This window comes from Microcaecilia unicolor, chromosome 9, assembly GCF_901765095.1.
Source record: "Microcaecilia unicolor chromosome 9, aMicUni1.1, whole genome shotgun sequence".
NCBI classification, from domain to species: Eukaryota; Metazoa; Chordata; class Amphibia; order Gymnophiona; family Siphonopidae; genus Microcaecilia; species Microcaecilia unicolor.
Window position 1 is genome coordinate 196,008,451 of NC_044039.1, and position 15,456 is coordinate 196,023,906.

Genomic DNA, 15,456 nt, shown 5'->3' on the forward strand with positions numbered 1-15,456 from the left:
GAACTTTGGTCGTCCCCGCAATGGAAAGCAGTTGAGGACGCCCAAAATCGGCTTTCGATTATGCTGATTTGGGCGACCCTGTGAGAAGGACACCCATCTTGCGATTTGTGTCGAAAAATGGGCACCCTTCTCTTTCGAAAATAAGCCTGTTAGGCTCCTAAATTTAGCCTGCCACTCATCTGCCTGGATTTGTAGGTCATCTAGATCTGGAAAGGGACATTCCAGTTGGGACATTCAAAATTTGCAATGTGTTTTAAAAAACACTCGCTGAATATGCGGACATTCATAAAATACATATAAGGCCAGAGGTATGTGCATTTTGTGGAATGTACAGCAGGAAAAGCCTTCTTTTAAAAATAAGTTTTTTAAAAAAGTGGTGTAATTTAGGGTTTTGTACATGTAGGAGCAATTACATATAGAACTGGTGCATTTTGCAAAACTGCACATCCAACTGCAGCCAATTAAGGATTTCAGGAGGTGTTTTAGACCAGAAATTAGAGCACAGTTCCTGCCTCAACCACTCCTCCATATCCCTGTTAGGTGACAGTTTATTTATTTATTTATTGGGATTTAGGCCCAGATGCATGAAAGACATTGGTAATTCCCGTTCCCTACCGATTCCATAGCGAATCGGTAGGGAACGGGAATGCATCAACGATAGGGAATGCAAATGAGCTACTCGTTGTAGCTCACTTGCATTCTCTAGTCCTTCGGTACCTGAGTCGGAGAGTCGGGACGTCCCTTTAGATTAGGCTCCTCTTCCTGGTCTCTTCAGCCAATCAAAGCGGGCTTAGCTGGCTGTTGTCAGCGAAACGTGCTCTGATTGGCTGAAGAGACCAGGAAGAGGAGCCTAATCTAAAGGGACGTCCCGATTCTCCGGCAACCAGGAAAATAGAAAAATTTCGCTGTGGAGGGGTAAGTGGCGCGGCGAACACTCTCAAGAAGGGGGAAAAAAAACATGAGCGCCAGCAGAACAAAAAACTGCGAAAAAAAGACGTCTCTCAGAAGCGCAGGGAGAGTACGTCCTTAAAGGACACCCTCACATGCGCTCCCTGCTTTTTTTTTTTTTCTTTTTTACCTTTTTTGGGGGCCCTTTTCCTTTCCGATTCCCTTACAGGAGCCCTACCAAGAGGTCAGACATCTCGTTAGGGTTCCTACGGTAAGGGAATCGGAAAAACGGTAGTGCATCTGATTATAATGGGCTGCAACGGTACTGCAGTTCATTATAATAGCTTTTCAAACATTTGCATTCCGTTTTCGTTGCCTGCTACCGTGGCAGGGAAAATGCCCTTAGTGCATGCCCGGGGTGAACTACTTGCGTTTTAAACTGGCTGGAACCAGTTTAAAACGCAAGTTGTGGGCTCGTTAGGTTTTGTGCATCAGGGCCTTAGTCTACCACCTTTATGAAGAGATTCACCCAAGGCAGTGTACTGCAGTTGCAGCCTGGCATAGAACTTAGCAGTGGCTGTAGCCAAAAGGTTGTTTGGCTGCATAGAGCGAGGAATATCCAGTAGAAGAAAGGAAGTGGTAATGCCTTTGTAGAAGCCATTGATGGGCTCCATTTGGAGTATTGTGTTCAACTTTGGAGGCCTTATGTCGCTAATGACATCAAATGACTTGACGTGGTTCAGTGAAAGGCGACAAAAATATGGGGCTTGTGCCAAATGACGTATGAGAAGAGACTTGAAAACCTCAATATGCATACCCTGGAGGAAAGGAGGGATAAGGGAGATATGATACAGAAATTTAATTATTTAAAAGTTATTAATATGCAAACTAATCTTTTTCAGAGACGAGAACTAGAGGTCATGAGTTGAGGTTGCAGGGTGGGAGACTTAGGACCAATAATGTAACAGAGAGAGGGAACTAAGTACAAAAAAAGTCCAAGCCAAAAAACAAAAACAGCACGAAGGGCCTTTAAAAACAAAGGGACCACAGTTCTTTCATTAGAAAAATCCTTTAATATTGAACTTTGATTGAAGAAAGACCCGACACGGGCCGTGTTTCTGTGCTACCGCACCTGCGTCAGGGGTCACACCAATGATATAGGAGGTGACCCCTCTTGAGACTTACACTGACGGTGTGCGTGAGTCTTGCACTGCATTCGGTAGCGGAATTCAAGCATGCGTGGGATAAACATAAAGGAATCCTGTGCAGAAGGAATGGATCCTCAGAAGCTTAGCCGAGATTGGGAGGTGGGGCTGGTGTTTGGGTGGTGGGGCTAGTTCTGGGCAAGACTTCTACGGTCTGTGTCCTGAAAATGGGGCTAGTTCTGGGCAAGACTTTTACGGTCTGTGTCCTGAAAATGGCAGATACAAATCAAGGTAAGGTATACACAAGAAGTAGCACATTATATCCGAAGGAACATATCATACAAAATTTTGGAAAACATCAGACGTTTGAAATTAGTCTGTTGAAACCTCCTATGTCATTGGTGTGACCCCTGACGCAGGTGCGGTAGCACCGAAACACGGCCCATGTCGGGTCTTTCTTCAATCAAAGTTCAATATTAAAGGATTTTTCTAATGAAAGAACTGTGGTCCCTTTGTTTTTAAAGGCCCTTCGTGCTGTTTTTTTTTTTGTTAGACTTAGGACTAATGTCAGGAAATACTTTTTCCAAGTTTAGTAAATATTTGCTACACCACCCTATGGCAGCCTTCAGGGCGGTTTACAGTCTAATAAACACACACGCACACAAAAAAAACTAAAATCAGGAGAGTACAGATGAAAAGATATGACTAGAGAGGGAAAGAGAGTGGAACTACAATAGCGATAGTGAAGAAGGGGGATAGAACAAACAAGGAGGGAAAAGCTCTGACAAATCAGTATACACCCTGGACTGAAGAGATATGCATTAAGAGAAAGCATCAGCACATAGGTACCTCTTAAGGTCACTTTCCAAAGAAAACAAGAACTTAAATATGAAAATTAATCCCAATCAGCAGTGGTTACCTTATGGCACTGTGTAGCTCAATGAACAATTGAATATTCAGACTGCTGACGTACAGGGGCGTTTTCCCTCTTTTAAATCTCATTTCTTAACAATACAAATAATGAGTATATAAAAAATTTTAAAAAACAAAAAAAATAAGTATTATATAAACAGGTAGGGTGTAACACAAATTGTTCATTGAGCTACACAGTACCATAAGGTAACCACATTTTAAAATCAGCCTTAAAATTTTGAAAGAGAAGTTTGCAAGTTTTTTTCACAGATAAAGGGTGGTGGATGCCTGGAATGACCTCCTGCGAGAGGTTGTGAAGACAAAAACGGTGACGGAATTCAAGAATGCGTAGGAATAAATACAGAAGATCACTATATAGATTTTATGCGTTTTTAACTTGTCCGGTTTTCTTTCAAAAATGGCCTAAAAAGATAAACACACAAAGCAACAAACCTTGTTCGAAAAGGTACTTTCGAAAAAAAAAAAAGATAGACATTTTTCTTTTTTTCGAAAATGGGTATATTTCCTATTCAGATTTGGTATGCTTAGCGGAAACATCCAAAGTCCGACTTAGATGCACTATCCAAAATGCCCCTCCACGTAACTTACAATATTTTCACTGCGTAACATTAGTTGAAATGACCAAATATAAGCATAAATACAGTCAATGAGGTAAACCTGGAGACAGCAAACTGAATTCTAATAATAGAAATAACATGATACCAAGTCAGAAATATAAACATTAAAACAGCACAGTAGAGAAATATGATGTCAGCAGGGTACAAATGATACATCACAGCAGGCAGCGTGGAAAGAACATTCATATAACACAGATACAATATTCAGGTTTTAAAATGAATGCATATAAAACGGAAGTGCTACTGTTTAACGTGTCTTTTGAGGACTTGGGCTTCCCTTTTCCTTTTCAATTCACCACTAAGGGGTTTCGCTATTTGGGGATCCGGCTTTCAGTGCAAGTGGAGGACCTCCGTGCACTTAACTATGCCCCACTACTGACCAAGGTTCAGCAGGACTTAGAGCAAAGGGGACATCTACCACTTTCTTGGCGGGGGCGGGTGCCTACAATGTAAAATGATGATACTCCCTAGATTTCTTATTTTGTTTTTTTTTTGCCCACATACCCCTTGCACTCCCACAGCTCTTTTTCACCAAGTGGTCTAGAATGCTGGTTGCCTTAACCCTTGTCCCTGAGGAAAGTGATTGAAACCCCGCGGAGTCGGGCGGTTTCAGGGGAAGGCAATTGATGAATGTTTCAGCAAGGCAAGATAGTTCTGCCAGGGAGGCAAGAATTTGTTAAGATAAGTGCACCGTATTTTTCGGACTATAAGACGCACTTTTTTCCCCCAAAATTTGGGAGGAAAATGGGGGGTGCGTCTTATAGTCCGAAGGTAGCGAGTTCGGGATCGCCCTCCCCTACTTACGTCACGCGATGTTCGGTGGTCTAGTGACGTCGGGGCAGGAAAGAGCCCCCTCTTTCCTGCCCAGCGCGCTGCTCTCCGTCCTCCTGAATGCTGCCTGACGGTCTCGGCGAGATTCAAAATGGCCGCCGAGACTTCAATTCTCGGCGGCCATTTTGAATCTCGCCGAGACTGTCAGGCAGCATTCAGGAGGACGGAGAGCAACGCACTGGGCAGGAAAGAGGGGGCTCTTTCCTGCCCCGACGTCACTAGACCACCAGGGAACATCGCGTGATGTAAGTAGGGGAGGGCGATCCCGAACTCGGACAAGACGCACCGGAGCACCTAGGTTTTAGAGGAGGGAAAAAGGAAAAAATTTTTTTTTCCTATTTCCCTCCTCTAAAACCTAGGTGCGTCTTATGGTCCGGTGCGTCTTATAGTCCGAAAAATACGGTATATACATTTTTAAAAGTGATAAGCGATTTTATAGCACTGAGGTGATTGGGAAGCATGAAAAAATGAGCATATGTTGCTCCTCCCAAAAAATTTGTTAGAGTTACCCGATGAAAGAAGTGCTATGCCACCTTGTAGCAGCATTATTGACTGCAGTAATAGTGGTAAATATCTGAGGGTACTCTACATACATAAAACATTTCTATTATATTATACTGGTGTGAACTGTTTCAAGCACTCTCTTTGAGTTGGTGGCTACAAGTCCTGGTTTGTGTGTATATATGGTTGCCTTTTTGTGGCAGCAAAAAAAAAAAAAAAAAAAAGCAAAGGTGGGGTTACATAGATTAATGCAGCCAGTGGCCTTAGGAGGGGTCGGTCTTCCTAATCTAAAAGTAAATTATCAGGCAGCAGCACTTAAGGTGCTTAAAGACTATCATGATCAACCTGCACCCTGATCCACAAAATTATCTACAGCGTAGTCCCAGGATACATGATAGACCTCATAGATCTACCAAACAGAAACAGAACATCTCGAACATACTTAAACCTCCACTACCCAAACTGCAAAGGACTCAAATACAAAGCAACCTATGCATCCAGCTTCTCCTACATAGGCACACAACTATGGAACGGAATTCCAAGAGCAGTGAAAATGATCTACAACCATTTAAACTTCAGGAAATCATCGAAAACTTACCTGTTCAATAGGGCATATCCTACTGACCCAACATAGATGTCTACACTCTGCATCACAGCAAACCCAACGATCGTACTGGACTTTATTTAACTTTCCCTCCCTATTATGTCTGAATCAAATGCACTTTTACTCGACCAGAATATCACCTTGTATTTTTTTTTCTCTACCGGTCTTGGCAAACAACCATACGGTACTATGTAAGCCACATTGAGCCTGCAAATAGGTGGGAAAATGTGGGATAAAAATGTAATAATAATAATAATTATTATTATTAGGTACCTATAGAAAATAAAGGTGGGGGGGGGGGAGAGGCATCTGTTTTTGGGTCCTTTGCTGAAACAGTGGTAGCTCTATAAGGCGGACCTGGGGATTTCAGATTTCTTACATCCACTGAGTTAATTGATGGATTATAGACCCTTCTCTGTACCGTACTTTCGTCTTCTGCTTCATAGACTTGAGGGGCTGGGGTTCATTAGGTGCGTGGATTTGTTTGCTGAGGGAGTTCACTTATCTCATCAACAGCTACAGGACCTGGTGCAGATTAGGGTGCTTTTTTTTTCAATATATCCAACTGAGGGATTTGTTAATGGGTAGGGATGTAGTTAATAACTTGCACAGAAGGGTTGCCCCTCTAGAGCTGATTCTGTTTAAGAGGGGTGGGGGAAGAAACTCCTCTCTAAGGTGTATAACACTTTGCTCCAAGGGTGCTGCCCGGCAAAGCAGGACCATGTAGGCACTTTGGAGACTTGGCATGGGGAATCTAATGGAGCGACATATTAGGAACAGGTCCATATTTATGTCACTAAACAATCCTCAGTAGTGGCATATAAGCAAATTAAATATCATCTGGTGCATAGATTGAATTAGACCCCTATCAAGCAGGACAAGGTCACACATGGGAGGGAATGCAGGAGGGCTGTGGGGAGCAGGGAGACTTTGAGCACACATGATGGACGTGTACAAAAGTTCAGAGATATTGGAAGGATGTGTGGGGGTATGTTACTGACTGGCTTTCTATCAAGTGGACAGCACGCCCAGAACTATGTGTGTTGGGGGTGGTGGAGGAGGATGCAGTCAGTAAAGCACCAGGCTAAACTGGTTCAGATGCTACTGTTGGCAGCCAAGATGGCACTGGCTCACTCTTGGAGATCGGAGGATGTTCCACCAGTGGGGTGTTGGTTTTCAGTATGTGGGGAAGTGCGTAGGCATGATAAGATTATGTCCTCCGTGAGCGGCAGAAACCACCAACATGAGGCTTTGTGGTCCCCGCTTCCTCTTGAGTTGGGTACCAGAAAGTGAGTGTCCTGAATGTACATTTTCCTTAGGTTTTTGGGGTACTGAGCATGTCAATGTGTGTGTGTGTGTGTGTGTGTGTGTGTAGTGGGGGGGGGGGGCAGGATTATGCTATTGTAATGTATGGCTGCATTTTTCTATGCTCATCTTAGTGAGACGCTGCAGCAGAGTAGCCATTGTACAAGTTTTGCATCATATTTGAATGTTTGGGATGATTCTAAAATGCCTTTTGAATAAAGATCACAGATAAAAAAAAAACCCCAATGTCAGAACCATACAAATGATACAGACACACATTAAAATATTCAAATGACATAGATATGATGCTCATAATGTCAGTTCATTACAATGGAACATCTTAATAAGCAGCCAAAGAAACAAATGCAACTGACATGTGGAAAGAAAGGAGGGCAAAACAATGTTATCAGGATAAATACACAGGTGGCTAAATTGAAGGCAAATAATATGCCCATTTGCATAAGGAAAGAGGAACTGGTCTTAGTTACAGGCCCCCTAATTCTATATATAGTGATCAAAATTGATTGTGCAAATTTGGACGCCTCTGCCTGAACCCAAGCTTCTATGGGTCCCTAACACAAGTGGGCACGTACTTAACATCAAAATCTCTTTTAGGAGATCACAAGTCAGGAACATTGGAATACAGTTAGATTCAACACTTACTCTGATCCCCCAAATCCAAGCAACCTTCAAGAGCAGCTTCTATCACCTGCGACAACTACGCTGCCTCTCTCCTTACATTGAGAAGTCAAGTCTTGTCTCAGTTGTGCATGCCATGATAACATCAAGACTGGATTACTGTAGTGTATTTTATATATACTGGTCTGACAAAAAAAGGGGACTCTGCACCAGCTCCAATTGATACAGAATGCTGCAGCAAGATTAATAGAAGTTTGTAAATGATGTGACATCATACTATTTTTGCAAAAACTTCACTGGCTACCAGTACAATACAGGGCTAAATTTAAAACTCTATGTCTGATCTTCAAGGCCCTTAAAGGAAATGGACCAGAATACTTGAAGAACAGGATTACTCTTCTACACACCTGGAAGGACACTAAGGTTCTCCCAAGGAAAATCCCTAATCACACCCTCTCTAAAGGACATCACACGATGTGATACTCACCAGCAAGCCTTTTCCGGAGTAGCCCCCATACTCTGGAATGCACGCCTTGAAAGGCTTCACTTAAGAACATTGCTGCTTCAGGAAGCAGGTGAAAGCTTGGCTCTTCAACCAGGCCTCTAATGGAAGAAGTAACTAACTTGCTAGTCTCACACACACACAGATTGACACCGGCTTCACATACTATAGCCAGACATGTTTATCCACTCCTACCCTAGCTAACATAACATTCAAGCACCTTTCTGACCTCATCAGGGGCGTAGCCAGACACCCAATTTTGGGTGGGCCTGGGTTCAAGATGGGTAGGCAGAACTCCACCCTGTCCCACAAGTGATTTGGTTTCTCCCTCTCTCGTCTGCATGTCATATATATGGTCTCTCAAACATCTCCCCTCCCCCACATTCCTTTTAAGCATTCCCTCTGATGCAACTTCCTGTTTCCGCATAGGCAGGAATACATCAAAGAGAAGGCTGTGGGGCCAGTGCGAGTCATATGTATCAGTTGCTGCTCGCTGCAGGTGAAGATCTGCTATTAATAAAGTATGCAGGAGGGGCAGTTGTTGGAAGTTTTCGGCTGGTGGGGCTTGGTAATCCCTGCCAGCCACATCATAGGTGTGCTGCTACTGGGTGGGCCTGAGCAAAACGTGGGTGGGCCTGGGCCCCTTGGCTACGCCACTAGACCTCATGTGCAGCTTTCTTAAATTAATCTCCCTATCTTCTTACTCCTGGTACTCTTTCTTACCTATCTATATTTTCCATCTTTGCCTATACCCTACGCTGCCTATTAAAATGCTCTATTGTGTATTGTGTTGACATTGTAAGTAGTATTCTATGCCATACTTTGTATTGTTATTTGAATATTTTTACTGCTGTAATTGTCTATTGTTTATGATGGACTTATTCTTGCTGTACACCGCCTTGAGTGAACTCCTTCAAAAAGGTGGTAAATAAATCCTAATAAATAAATTCAATTGCTTAGCAACTCAATTAGCACCAATAATTGGGTGCAAAGATCTGCATGTACATTTTTCTGCGTGGATCCGGAAAGGGTGTGTGGCCATGGGAGGGGCAAAGGCAGGTCAAGGGCATTTCTAGGATTTGCATGCAGTGTTATAGAATTCAAGAATCCGTACCTAATTTAGGTGTGGGGATTTGCACCAGGGTTCAGGTGGTGCAAATCCTTGCACCTAAAATTGAGCAAGGATCCTGGCGCTATTTTATAAACAGCAGCCAACTTTGAATGCTGTTTACAGAATAGCGCTTAGCATGCTTTTTTTGCTTCCACATTTGGGCGCCATTTATAGAATTGAGTCCTATGTGTGCTGCTGAATAAGGTAAGAGAAACTGGTCTTAGTTACAGGGTGTGCAGTAAGCTAGTCCAGGTGCAAAGTAAGTGGATAGTCAGTCACCACAGGCATTAAAGGTTTGGGAGAACAGCCAAGTTTTCAACTGCTTCCTGGAGTAGAATCAATTGGAAGTTTAGTATAGCCTCTCTGGGAGAGAATTCCGAAGGTGGGGGCTACTCCTGAGAAGGTTTATTTATTTATTGCATTTGTATCCCACATTTTCCCACCTATTTGCAGGCTCAATGTGGCTTACAGAGTTTTGTTATGACATAGTCATTCCAGGTTATCAGATACAATTGGTAATGTACAAGGTTTAAGTAAGGGAAGAGAGAAGGAGGATGTTATGCAGGATAGTATAGAAGGTGGACTATAATACTGGCTGGGTTGGTGAGGTAGTTTTGTAGGCCTTGTTGAAGAGATACGTCTTCAGAGATTTGCGAAAGTTAGTTATTTCGTCAATAGTTTTCAGGGCTGTAGGTAGTGCATTCCACAACTGCGTGCTCATGTAAGAGAAGGTGGTGGCGTGTAACAGCTTGTATTTCAGTCCTTTACAGCTGGGGTAGTGCAGATTGCAAAATTTGCGGGCTGATCTTCTGGCGTTTCTTATTTATTTATTGTATTTGTACCCCACATTTTCCCACCTTTTTGCAGGCTCAATGTGGCTTACAGAGTATAGAAAATGAAAACGTCGTTACATGATTTGAAAGAACAAAAACAGTCAATCATAAGCTGAGGTGAAAGAGGAATTCAGATGGAAAGGTGTTAGGTAAGGTCGTGTGAGAGGTGTTGTAGGTGCCTTATGTAGTTTGCGGAATGATATGTTTCATTGAGGGTGACTTTTGTAGGCTCTGTTGAAGAGATGTGTTTTCAGAGCTTTGCGAAAGCTTGTTAGATTGGTTATGGTTTTCAGGGCCATGGGTAGTGCGTTCCAATATTGTGTGCTTTTGTACGCAAAGGTGGTAGCATACGCCTGTTTGTATTTCATTCCTTTACAGCTGGGGAAGTTCAGGTTGAGGAATCTGCAGGCCGATTTTTTGGCATTCCTGGGCGGTAGGTCCACTAGGTTTAGCATATAGAGTGGGGCATCTGCATGAATGATTTTGTGTACATTCGTGCAGATCTTGAACTCAATACGTTCCTTGAGCGGGAGCCAGTGCAGTTTTTCTCTGAGGGGTTTCGCACTTTCGTATTTAGGTGTTCCAAAAATGAGTCTGGCAGCGGTGTTCTGGGCTGGCTGTCTGGCTGGCAGATATCAAATCCTGCAATTTCTTTCGACATGGGTGCAGATAATGATGCTCTTTGAGAGGACATTAGAAGCCTCAAAAACATGTAAAGACTACTTTCATTACTACTTACTATTTCAATAGCATTACTAGATGTACACAGCATAAAACACATATGAGACAGTCCCTGCTTGACAGAGCTTACAATCTATTCAAACCAAACAAGATAAATAAAGGATTACGGAATTGCTTATTTTGGGAATGATTAAAACAGACATGGGTCTGTGAATAGGAGTTAAAAGCAGCCTCAAAAAGGTGGGCTTTCAGCTTAGATTTGAATATGGCTAGAGACAGAGCTTGACTACCAGCTCAGGAAAGTCTATTCCAGTCATACAGTGCAGCAAGATAAAAGGGAAAGGGAAATGGGACTTGATATACTGCCTTTCTGAGGTTTTTGCAACTACATTCAAAGCGGTTTACATATATTCAGGTACTTATTTTGTACCAGGGGCAATGGAGGGTTAAGTGACTTGCCCACAGTCGCAAGGAGCTGCAGTGGGAATCGAACTCTGTTCCCCAGGATCTAAGTCCACTGCACTAAGCACTAGGCTACTCCTCCACAACTGGTAGTGCAGTTTTTGCAAGAAGGGAGCTTGCAGCCCTTTATCAGTCATATTTTAAATTAGTTGGAGCTGACACAAACTCTTTTTGGTTTGACTAATACAGTGGTGGAAATAAGTATTTGATCCCTTGCTGATTTTGTAAGTTTGCCCACTGACAAAGACATGAGCAGCCCATAATTGAAGGGTAGGATATTGGTAACAGTGAGAGATAGCACATCACAAATTAAATCCGGAAAATCACATTGTGGAAAGTATATGAATTTATTTGCATTCTGCAGAGGGAAATAAGTATTTGATCCCCCACCAACCAGTAAGAGATCTGGCCCCTACAGACCAGGTAGATGCTCCAAATCAACTCGTTACCTGCATGACAGACAGCTGTCGGCAATGGTCACCTGTATGAAAGACACCTGTCCACAGACTCAGTGAATCAGTCAGACTCTAACCTCTACAAAATGGCTAAGAGCAAGGAGCTGTCTAAGGATGTCAGGGACAAGATCATACACCTGCACAAGGCTGGAATGGGCTACAAAACCATCAGTAAGACGCTGGGCGAGAAGGAGACAACTGTTGGTGCCATAGTAAGAAAATGGAAGAAGTACAAAATGACTGTCAATCGACAAAGTTCTGGGGCTCCACGCAAAATCTCACCTCGTGGGGTATCCTTGATCATGAGGAAGGTTAGAAATCAGCCTACAACTACAAGGGGGGAACTTGTCAATGATCTCAAGGCAGCTGGGACCACTGTCACCACGAAAACCATTGGTAACACATTACGACATAACGGATTGCAATCCTGCAGTGCCCGCAAGGTCCCCCTGCTCCGGAAGGCACATGTGACGGCCCATCTGAAGTTTGCCAGTGAACACCTGGATGATGCCGAGAGTGATTGGGAGAAGGTGCTGTGGTCAGATGAGACAAAAATTGAGCTCTTTGGCATGAACTCAACTCGCCGTGTTTGGAGGAAGAGAAATGCTGCCTATGGCCCAAAGAACACCGTCCCCACTGTCAAGCATGGAGGTGGAAATGTTATGTTTTGGGGGTGTTTCTCTGCTAAGGGCACAGGGCTACTTCACCGCATCAATGGGAGAATGGATGGGGCCATGTACCGTACAATTCTGAGTGACAACCTCCTTCCCTCCGCCAGGGCCTTAAAAATGGGTCGTGGCTGGGTCTTCCAGCACGACAATGACCCAAAACATACAGCCAAGGCAACAAAGGAGTGGCTCAGGAAGAAGCACATTAGGGTCATGGAGTGGCCTAGCCAGTCACCAGACCTTAATCCCATTGAAAACTTATGGAGGGAGCTGAAGCTGCGAGTTGCCAAGCGACAGCCCAGAACTCTTAATGATTTAGAGATGATCTGCAAAGAGGAGTGGACCAAAATTCCTCCTGACATGTGTGCAAACCTCATCATCAACTACAGAAGACGTCTGACCGCTGTGCTTGCCAACAAGGGTTTTGCCACCAAGTATTAGGTCTTGTTTGCCAGAGGGATTAAATACTTATTTTCCTCTGCAGAATGCAAATAAATTCATATACTTTCCACAATGTGATTTTCCGGATTTAATTTGTGATGTGCTATCTCTCACTGTTACCAATAACCTACCCTTCAATTATGGGCTGCTCATGTCTTTGTCAGTGGGCAAACTTACAAAATCAGCAAGGGATCAAATACTTATTTCCACCACTGTATACAAGGTGTTATAGTGTCTAGCTGTGACGTTATCACAACATGGACCAGTGTGATGAGACTCATCTTTTCAACATATGGAGAGAGATTTCAAAAATTCCCACAGGCGACAAAAGCAGTTTTTAAAGGTTGTTTGAATTTGCAGGATCAGAATAAGTGATCAGTCTAGCAGTATCCCAAGATTCACGGCCTGTGATTTTAGGAGGGAAAACAACAAGCAGATCAGTGAGCAGCCCAAAGCATACTTTATTGCTGAATCACAATCAGATAAAAAGCCCGACACAGGCCGTGTTTCGCCCAAATGGGCTGCGTCAGGGGCTATATCGTGAACTACACCCAACAATCTAAACGATGTATGTTGTTTCAACCATATGTAATTGGTAGAAAATAGAAAGCAGTACCAAATGGGTAAAAAAACCGGCAGTATTACTGCTTAAAAGGATGGGAGCTCTGCGCAAGAAATGTTGCAAACTAGTGTTTGAACAGGGGAGCATGGCCACATTTCTTGTGCAGAGTTCCCATCCTTTTAAGCAGTAATACTGCTGGGGGGAGGGGGTTTCTACCAATTATATATGGTTGAAACAACATACATTGTTGGATGTAGTTCACAATATTTTTATTTTATTTCCATTTTGCTCACACCTTTTTCAGTAGTAGCTCTAGGTGAGTTACATTCAGGTGCACTGGGTATTTCTCTGTCCCAGGAGGGCTCACAATCTAAGTTTGTACCTGAAGCAATGGAGGGTTAAGTGACTTGTCCAAGATCACAAGGAGCAGAAGGGATTTGAACTGGCCACCTCTGGATTTGCAAGACTGGTGCTCTAACCACTAGGCCACTCCTCCACTCCTGATGCAGCCCATTTGGGCGAAACATGGCCTCTGTTTGGGCTTTTTATCCGATTGTGAATCAGCAATAAAGTATGCTTTGGACTGCTCACTGATCTGCTTGTTGTTTTCCCATGTTGGAGTTTGCAGGTCGTTTGCTTTGTTGCTTCCTGTGATTTTAAGAGTTCATACTTCCCAAATTGTATTTTGAAGGCAGGTACCTGCCAGCTTGGGTCAGGAACCCAGATAATCTCTGTGTTACTTGGTTTTAGGTAGAGTTTGCTGCCTATTCCTGAGTTGCTGTTAGACAGGCATCCACTCAGTGGCGTAGCAAGGGCGGGGCTGTGGGGGCGGTCCGCCCTGGGTGTCAACGGGTGGGGGGGGGGTGCATCCATCCACACCCCCCCCTGGCGCAGCGCCTCCCCCCTGACACAGTCCCCACCTGCCTACGAGCTCTGTCCATCTGCAGACGAAGATGGCACCCCCCCTCACCGGCGTGGACCCCCCCCCCGGCATAGCGCCCCCCCCCCCCCCCCCGACACGGTCCCCACCTGCCTACGAGCTCCATCCATCTGCAGCGCTGCTGTAAAGAAGAAATTGCTTCGTCGGCCCTTCCCTCACTCGCTGTGTCCCGCCCTCTGACGTAACTTCCTATTTCCTCAAGGGCAGGACACAGTGAGTGAGGGAAGGGCCGACGAAGCGATTTCTTCTTTACAGCAGCACTGCAGATGGATGGAGCTCGTAGGCAGGTGGGGACCGTGTCGGGGGGGGAGGGTGGCATCTTCGTCTGCAGATGGACGGAGCTCGTAGGCAGGTGGGGACTGGGTCAATGGGGTGGCGCTGCGCCGGGGGGGGGGGGGGGGATGCCGTGTTGGTCTGCACCCGGGGGGGGGGTGCAGCAGCGATCCGCTCCGGGTGGCAGCCGCTCCCGCTACGCCACTGCATCCACTTTCTTACTTTTCTTTATAGCAGTGGTTCTCAGCCTTTCTTCTGTTGTGACACACCTGACAAGATGATGTTTGTGTGTATGAAACGCTGACCACTAAAATGCACAGTTGAACAAAAATAAAATCCTAAATACTTCATTATTAACAATGATGCAAAGTAAATATAAAATATTCTTAAACAGAATTTTTTAATAAACTGTTAAAGTGAACACATTTTATTTTTTTTCTTAAGGAATACAGGCTGTATGTTAACTGGGACTAATGTGTTGCATACAGCTTTCAATATAGGGTTGACTGGTAGGCAAATTTAATTTAATTTGGCATTTATAACCCGCTTTACCGACAAGTTCTAAGCAGTTTACATTTAACAGTATGTTATCAAAAGATTAGCTAACATTAATTAGTAATAACATACAGAGGAACTGTTCAAGTATGCAGTAAACATTCATACTTACTATCAACATCAATAAACTTTTTTACCCATTACAAAGCATACAGCTAGGGATGTTTCCATTACAGCTTGTCATACAAAACAAATATATATTTAAATTCTGGCATCACCTCAGTAACAAAACAGAACATTCTTCCAGTGCCAGATACTGTAAAGTAAACAAAACCCTGAAAATATGCTACCCAGAACCTATGAACAGCAGATCTGCAGTATTTCTAGTTGAGGCTGACGGCAATAGTTAGCATTTGAGGTAGTGGGGAAATAGAAATAGGGACCAGTTAATGGGGATTTCAAGTACCTGATGTTTCTGGGTCTCTGCTCTTCCCAGCTTGCAGGCTCAGGTAGTTCTTAGGTAAAGCACAGGCTTGCTGTCTAAATTTGTCAAATTTTTGGTGACTCACC